Source organism: Pseudorca crassidens, chromosome 17, assembly GCF_039906515.1.
Source record: "Pseudorca crassidens isolate mPseCra1 chromosome 17, mPseCra1.hap1, whole genome shotgun sequence".
NCBI lineage: Eukaryota > Metazoa > Chordata > Mammalia > Artiodactyla > Delphinidae > Pseudorca > Pseudorca crassidens.
The window spans coordinates 76,744,900-76,753,449 of NC_090312.1; positions in this window are offsets into that span (position 1 = coordinate 76,744,900).

The following is an 8,550-nucleotide window of genomic DNA, read 5'->3' on the forward strand; positions in this document are numbered from 1 at the left end:
GCTACAAGGAAAATGGAGCACTGTGAAAGCATTACATTATTTACCTGGATAAAGTATAAGGGAAATTCTTAGCTCATGCTATCCCGTCCACCTCCCAGCGCTACCAGGCCAGAGCTGGGGTTTATGTAGCTGCCTCAGCTCTTACGCACACCCTGCTACTTAATCCCAGACAACACAACCAGGCTATTCTCAGTTTTCTCCCTGAGTCAGTCCAATGTAAAGGTTTCTTTCTAAAACTCCCAGTCTCTGGGTCTGCCACAAATCTTGGGCTTAAAGACAACAGTAAAAAACAAACAAGTCAAAGAGTTGATTGCAATAAGAAAAACCCTCATTTGTGGACGTATCTTGCTGTCATGAGCTATTCTGTTGAAAGTTTAGGTCACAGTAAATCTTATTCAAGCTGCATTCCAATCCTGGCAGAAACACCCACTGAGATTTATAACTTGAGGCTTTGACTCTGTATTGCTTCTAACTAAAACGAAAGCAACCCGAAATACTTCAAAAGAAATTTCAGAGAGAATGCTCTGAATATGTTTCATGTTCGATGCTAAGAAAATAGAAGACATATCCATGTTCTTATGAGTGACATCTAAAAATATTAGGTTTTTGAGAACAATTTTTAAGTTTTTTTTAAGTAGTGCTTGAAGGTTGGTTGTGTGGCCCTCTTTAGGGTTGAAAATGGTTTTTGAAAGCCCAAGAAAACCTAGGTAAGCCACAGTGCTGCCGATAAATAGTTCCGCGATATTAGTGAAGTTTCAAGCTATACTTATCCACCATGGAGAGGGGTTTTATTGACCAGTGGTCTTCTAGATTGCAGAATTACAGAGAATACATCTGTCTACATATTACATCCAATCCCACGACAACAGAGGTGGCCTTTGACCTCTGGGGCAGTAATGACAGTGACAGATGATGTATAGGGGATGCTTTTCAGACAACAGCAAAGAGGGTTTACATTTTAGTGACCAGATAAGAAAAAAGTGAAGACCCATGTGCCAGAAATTAAATTAACTGCACGTAGAACTGTTAAGACGTTTCACATTACCTATGTGAAAGAGGGCATCACTCAAGTCAGTCTCCCTGGGTCAGACTTTCCCAGGTTTCGGATACTGTGTACACCCCACGGGCAGCTAATCAAAATAGGCTTTGTAACGGAGTAGAAAGAACCTGGGTCTAGACCTTCATGATGCAGAGTTTGATTCTCAGCTCTGTTTTACCTCCCAGTGATGTGATCCTGGGCAAGATACTTAGCTTCTCTAGATCTCATTTTCCCTATTTGTAAACTAGGGATAACACTGGCTATATGCAGGGTGGTTGTATAAAATACAAAGAACTACATAAAATACCGAGCATAATAGTCTATAAAGTTGAACTATGATCATACCTCCCTACTTATTGCAACGTTGCCAGTGGTTATGTCATTTTCTGATAATTTTAGGTCTTCAGAGGAAGAAGCAGAAGAGCATTCTCTTGTCCTTCTTGTCAACAGAACTCTGGCTCTGCTCATGCAGTGAGGTGTCCTACCTGGAGGATGGGTCTTGGTGAACTAGGACATGACAGTTCTGCACTGATTGGTCCAGAAAGGGCACGTGACGCAATTAAATATGCAGAGAAATCTGGAAAAGATTTTCCTTCCAGATGAAAAGAGAGCTGGGAAAGAGGAAGGGCTCTTTTCTATCTGCCCATTTCCTTCCTGAGTTGAGTATTTTCACGTGAAAGCACGAGGCTTAGAACTGCAGAAAGCACATGTAACTAGAGTAGACAAGACCAAGAGAATCCCAGAAACACCACATAGGGCCCTAATGCTGTTGAATTGATAATCTGACCCCAGCAGCGAGCTCTCTCTGGATTTCTTGTTACGTGAGATTTATTAATAAACAGACAGTGCTTCTCAAACACTCTGTAATAAAGGACATTTCTTTTTGTAATTTTCAATCCGTTGAGGACAAAACCTTTTCTAAAATTCAATAAAAAATTCCTAAGATAATGGTCAACCACTTGAATGTCAGGACAAATTCAAATTGCTACAAATGGGTCTAAACGCTGACTTAATTACTTAGCTCCTCACAGGTCAGAAATGAAATTTATGTATTGATACCAGTCTGTGGATCACATTTTGAGTAGCACCGGTTTAACCAATTTTTACCTGGGTGCGTTGCTTCCTGCAAGCAAAAGCAACCTGACGATACTGAAGATATAATAACGCGTTCACCCAAATTCGACATATATCTATTGAGCAACTCCTGTGCGTAAATCAGAGTACAGGCACGGTGAAGAATACAAAAACAAGGATGATGGGCTTCCCTGGTGGCGCAGTGGTTGAGAGTCCGCCTGCCAATGCAGGGGACACGGGTTCGTTCCCCGGTCTGGGAAGATCCCACATGCCGCGGAGCGGCTGGGCCCGTGAGCCATGGCCGCTGAGCCTGCATGTCCGGAGCCTGTGCTCCGCAGCGGGAGAGGCCACAACAGTGAGAGGCCCGCGTACCGAAAAAAAAAACAAAAAAAAACAAGGATGGCACGAACCTTTCCATTCCTACAAAGGGGGAAATATACACAAATAATAAAAAATAAACCAAAGAATGATAGCAATACAGGATATTGGCCCAGAGTAGTAATTCAGAGAAGATAACCATCTTCAAATACAAAGCATGTTCATGTGAATGTAGCATAGTATCTGCCAACAGAATCAGGACGAATAACTGGGGAGAAACATACAAAACTGCCAATATTTGATCTAAAAACACTAAAACTTCACCGGGGTTTACTGATTCAGGAATCTATTTTTAAAAAGTGGGTAATTTTTCCATATATAGAAAAACGCTATGTAGGAAAATCGAATTGAGTGATTTGCTCTATTGCTACAATTTGGAGTCATATCTACATGAACCAAGGTTTCAACTGTGGAACACAATTAGCACGTTGTATTTATTATTTGTTATAATTCAAAAACCAGAGTTGTTATACTTCTGAAAATAATACAGTATAGTTAAAATATGCTTCCTTTAAACATAGTTTGTGTACAAGGGCAATGATAGATGCAGTTGGATACTTCAACTCTTAAGTGGGATGTGTACTACAATCCTCAAGTGTCCCCTTAAAAGGCACAGCATGTAAGATTAACTCTTTCATGCTATGTTTCCCTTTGAACGTGTTTGAAGTTGTGATAACATCTATTTAAAATTACCATTTTTATTTCATATGTGTGTATATTTCTAGAGGAATTTGCCATCACTTAGCAAGAAGGTACGCATGTGAAGTGAAGCATCTTAATTTTTAAATTGGAAAATCCCTAGCAAGAATTTTAATAAACAGAAATTTAACAATTTTAATAAATAAAAATAAATTAAAAATCTAGATTTTAATAAATCTAAAACCACTTCACACTTTCTAAACCGCAGTTTTAAGATTTGTTTCAAGAGTAGAAACTCTCTTGTTACCAAGGCTATTGCCCCAGAATCATACCCCTGCCTCTCCCTCTAATGGAAACCAGTTACTCTTATCTAAGTTTCAGGAGGAATCTGCAAAGAGAAAAAAACAGGAACTGTTTAGAACCAACTAGGCCCAAGAGAGCAGATTTGACTTCCGGCAGACCTTGAGCCTCATTATAAGCTCATTGTAAGACTAAGTGACACACCCACCAGCGCCATGACAGTTTACAATTGCCGTGACAACAGCTGGAAAAGCCCATACAAAGACTAAAAAGGAGAGCTGCATCAGTTCTGGGTCCAAACCACACCCATGTTACTGGATAATGCATAAATATTCCTCCGACTCTGTCCACTTCCCTCCATTTTACCTCGACTCCACTATATATTTGGTGCCTCCACCCGAACTGGATTGAGAAGTTCATTTGCAAACTTGGTTCCTGCTTCTCCATCCTTTGGCTGTTGAATAAAGCTTGTGCTGTTCCAGTCTCAGCATCAGTTTCCTTAATGACTGTGGGAATCTGATGACTCCAAAGCTGGTCCGGTCAACCAATTCAGTAACACTTGCCCAAATAAGTCTTATTTAGACTTTAGAGTTTTATAAAACAATCTTAACTGTTCTGCTTAAAATGCTACGAGCCTCCCTTTCCTACAGAAGATCAAGATTGGAGTTCAGGGCCCCTTGCTTGGTATTTCCTGCTTTCTCACCTCTGAGGATCCTAGCGACACTTTCTGGGACTCTCCGGGACTCTCCAACTCCTTAGCAAACCTTAGCATGTGTGACAGGGACACACCAGTGCAATGGCGTGCTTTTTAATGTGCACATCTTGTTATTCCCTCTCTTGAAGAAGGTGAGGTGGATTGTTTTGTCACCAGAAAATTCCATTTTTATTAATATTTCTCATTATTTTAGATACTGCTAATGTGCCACATGGTTTGACCTTCTACTTTGTCTACAATAAAACTGAGCATAAATTACTTACTCATGATTATATCAGTTAACCTTATCCAAATTCGTTGACACTAGGCCACCATCCTTCACACTTTGTGCCGATATCACGGTTCCAGAAAGTGGCCCTGAGTCCCCTCTCGGGCTGGGTTAGATGCCCACTCAGGACCCCGGAGCTTCTAGGGCTTAGTTCTTTATCACAGCACATTACGTTGACATTATCTATTTACTTAATTGTCTTTGGTCACGAGACTATAAACTTCTCAGAACAAGGTTGATTTTTGTTTGTTTTTTTTGTTTTTTGCAGTACGTGGGCCTCTCACTGTTGTGGCCTCTCCTGTTGCGGAGCACAGGCTCCGGACGCGCAGGCTCAGCGGCCATGGCTCAAGGGCCCAGCTGCTCCGCGGCATGTGGGATCTTCCCGGACCGGGACACGAACCCGTGTCCCCTGCATCGGCAGGCGGACTCCCAACCACTGCGCCACCAGGGAAGCCCCAAGGTTGATTTTTAAATTCATCTCATAGATAGTCATAAATACAGTTTGGACAGTAGTAAAGAAAAATGATTTCAAACGTTTGGATAGGTAATGTTACTATTAACCACACTCCTACCACAAGCATTAGTCAAAAAATCTCCCACATATATTGTAACAGTTACTCATGTGATAATCCTCTGTGCTTCAGACATTTACTGTGACTAAACTATGTTTTGTTATCATACATGCCACACTCCACTGAGGGAGGACTATGTGTGCCCTATTGAGTCAGTATCTGGCACTATGCAGGATACATGGTTAGCCCTCACTAAATACCCTTGCAGAAATTCACAAGCAAACGAATGGATGGATGGTGAATGAATGAATGAATATAATGGTTTCTGAAATTTAGTTCAGTTCTATCTAGTCACAATTCCCTGCTGTGATTCCATAAATGAGGCTCCAAAAAGCCCCACAAATAATCATGTTGGTGGAAGTGAATTAATTTTAAGTGCTACAAGCATATCAAATGGGAATAATAATGTTCAAAATTAGCACTCAGGAAAAATATGTGCTATTATGCAACATATTATTAACCTTTCAAACTCACTTTTCTCTACACAAAGTTAATAGAAGGTAGAAAACAAATTAAGATAGGAAAGGCAGAATGAAAGAGAGAGAAGAGTGAACAAAGAATGAAGGGAGAGAGGGAGAAGGGAGAGAAAGAAAGAATAAGGTCCCTTTCAAATAGAGAAGAACTCATTCTAAATCAGTTCTGTGGGGCATGGAATATCCTGAGAAATATGTCCTTGGGGTGATGTTTATTTTCAGTTCAATCATAAGTGATAAATGCAGGAATTACATCACATATTTGAACCCACTAAGTTTCAGATCCTTAAAATCTCAAGCCAAACTGAGAGGGCATCATCCAATATTAAAACTTCAGACTTGTTTGAAATTTCTTCGTGCCTTCAAATCTGAAGCCACCTGATGCAACCAAAAAAGTTTAGTCAATGTAGAGCTTCCCAAAGACTCTAATTTCGAGATTACAAGTTTAAGTGTGAATAAGAGAAGGGAACTGGCTCAAAAACATGATTAAAATATTAAAAACGTTCTGCATCATACTTAAATGAAATGACTACTTCAAATGTACAATTATAAAAATAAACAAATGTGAAAAATATTTGCTTTGCAAGTATCAGGTACCTATTGTGTGTCTATCAATGTTTACTGAAAGCTGCATGGTTTATTTTTCTGCTTCCAACAATTGATGTGTGATGATTTATTTTATGTGTTAATTTGACTATACTAAGGGATGCCCAGAGAGTTGATAAAATATTACTTCTACTACATGCCAATATCCCTGATGAATACAAATGCAAAAAGTCTCAATAAAATACTTGCAAACCAAATTCAGCAGCACATTAAAAGGACCATTCACCATGATAAAATGGGATTTATCTTTGGGACACAAGGATGGTTCAACATATGCAAATCAATGTGATAAACCACATTAATGGAATAAAAGAAAAGAATCATACAATCATCTCAGGAAACACAGAAAAAGGATTTGACAAAATTCAACATCCATTCAGGATAAAAAAAAAAAAAAAAACTCTTAACAAAATAAGGCGCAGAAGGAACATATCTCAACACAATAAAGGCCATATATAACAAGCCCACAGCTAACATCATACTCAATCATGAAAAATTGAAAGCTTTTCCTGTAAAATCAGGAACAAAACAGGGTGCCCCCTTTCACTGCTGCTATTCATCACAGTATTGGAAGTCCTAGCTGTGCAATCGGACAAGAAAAAGAAATAAAAGGCTGAGAATTGAAAAAGAAGAAGTAAAATTGTCTCTATTTGCAGATGACATAATCTTATATAGAAAAAATCTTAAAGACTCAACTAAAAAACTGTTAGATCTAATCAATGAATTCACTAAAGTTGCAAGATACAAAATTAACATGCAAAAATCCATACTATTTCTATACACTAACAATAGATTTTGTGAAAAAGAAAGAAAGCATTTACAATAGTATCAAAGATAATAAAATACTTGGGAATAAATTTAACCAAGTAGGTGAAAGACCTCTACTCTGAAAACTACAAATTTTTCAAAAAAATCAAAGAAGACACAAATAAACGGAAAGACATCCCACATTCATGGATTGGAAGAATTAATATTCTTCAAATGTCAATACTACCAAAGCCATGTATAGATTCAATACAATCCCTATCAAGATTCCAAAGGCATTTTCTACAGACATAGAAAAAAAAAACTCCTAAAATTTATATGGAACCACAAAAGACCTTGAATAGTCAAAGAAATCCTAAGGAAGAACAAAGCAGGAGGCATTACACTTCCTGATTTCAAGCTATACTATATAGCTACAGTAAACAAAACTGTATGGTACAAGCATAATACCAGACAAACGAATCAATGCAACAAAATGAAGAGCCCAGAAGTAAACACAGGCATATACAGTCAACTCATATTTGACAACGGAGCCAAGAATACTCAATGGAGAAAATACAATCTCTTCAATAAATGGTGCTGGGAAAACTAGATATTTACATGTAAAAGAATAAAACTTGACTCCTATCTTACAGCATTCACAAAAATTAACTCCAAATCCATTAAAGACTTAAATGTAAGACCTGAAACCATGAAACTCCTTGAAATGGGTCTTGGCAATGACTTTTTGGTTATAACATCTAAAGCACAAGCAAAAAAATCAAAAATAATCAAGTGCAGCTGTATCAAACTATCAATAAAAAGCTTCTGCACAGCAAAAGAAATATCAACAAAGTGAAAAGACAATCCACAAAATGGAAAAAAATTTTACAAACCATATATCTGATAAGGAATGAATATCCAAAACATATTAAAAAAAACACATACACTTCAACAGCCAAAAACAAAAAAAAAAAACCCAACTAACCCAATTAAAAAATAAGCTAAGGACCTGAATAGACATTTTTCCAAAGAAGATATACAAAAGGCCAACAGATGCTCAACATCACTAGTCATTAGGGAAATGCAAATTAAAACCACACTGAGATATCACCTCACACCTGTTAAAATGGTCATCATCAAAAAGACAAGAGATAACAAACACTGGTATGGATGTGGAGAAAAAGGAACCGTCACGCACTGTTGGTGGGATCGTAAACTAGTATAGCCACTATGGAAAACAATATGGTGGTACCCCCCAAAATTAAAAATAGAACTACCACATGATCCAGCAATTCTACTTCTGGGAATATATCTAAAAGGAAACAAAAACATAAACTCAAAAGGATATCTGCACCCCCATGTTCACAATGTTCACAGCAGCATTATTAACAATAGCTAAGACATGGAAACAACCCAAGTGTCCACTGATGGATGAATGATGAATGAATAAAGAAGTTTTTATAGATATCTCACAAAATATACTCTATATATTATATAATACATATTACATATAATATTACATGTTTTTTTTAATATATATACACACACATATTCCAGCCATAAGAAATGAGGAAATCTTACCATTGGCAACAACATGGACAGACCTGGAGGGTATTATGTTAAGTGAAACAAGTCAGACAAAGACATACTGTATGATCTCACTTATGTGTGGAATCTAAAAAACGAACAAACTGATAGAAAAAGAGGTCAAATGTGGGATTACCAGAGGTGGAGGAGGG